Consider the following 656-nt stretch of genomic DNA (forward strand, 5'->3'; position numbering starts at 1 on the left):
TACTATACTATACAGAGCTCGTTCTTGATACATCCACCCAGAAGGCGTATACTCAGAAACAAGGGAGTTCATCAATTTGTACGCCTTGTACTTGTGACCACGCTTGTTTGTGGCTCTTGCTACACCAACTAAGGAATAAACATGACCTGCTTGTACAGCTGACTCAAACCACTTTTGAGCATCCTTATATTCTTTCCTTTCAAGCATCACGCAACCCAACTGATGTAATGCTAGTTGCTTCTGCCAATCCTTAGTAGCACATTCTACCATCCTTTCCAACAGCATTACTGTTGTATTTGACTTCATGTCTTCTTCCATTGCTATTTGGCTCAAAAAGCTGTAGAGCAAAAAAGAAGCATGCCCCACTGATGCTAACTTTTCCCTAGCTTCTGAACTGCAGAAGAGTTTCATTACGTTTTGGTTATGCATTGATTTCGGCAGTTCCCTCAGAAATACCTGCAAGCATGCTGCCACCAAGAGATATGCAGTCTCCGCCAACCCATATTCAATCAGCAGCACAGCACTATCCATATCATCAACCAGAGACGCTAGGTATGAATCACAAGCAGATTTCATTTCATCACAGCAGAACCTATTGGCCAAAACAAGGAGCTCAAAAACAATATTTTGATAAAAAAAATCCACATGTCCTGCTG

The sequence above is a fragment of the Sesamum indicum genome, linkage group LG5 (assembly GCF_000512975.1).
Source record: "Sesamum indicum cultivar Zhongzhi No. 13 linkage group LG5, S_indicum_v1.0, whole genome shotgun sequence".
Taxonomy (NCBI): Eukaryota; Viridiplantae; Streptophyta; class Magnoliopsida; order Lamiales; family Pedaliaceae; genus Sesamum; species Sesamum indicum.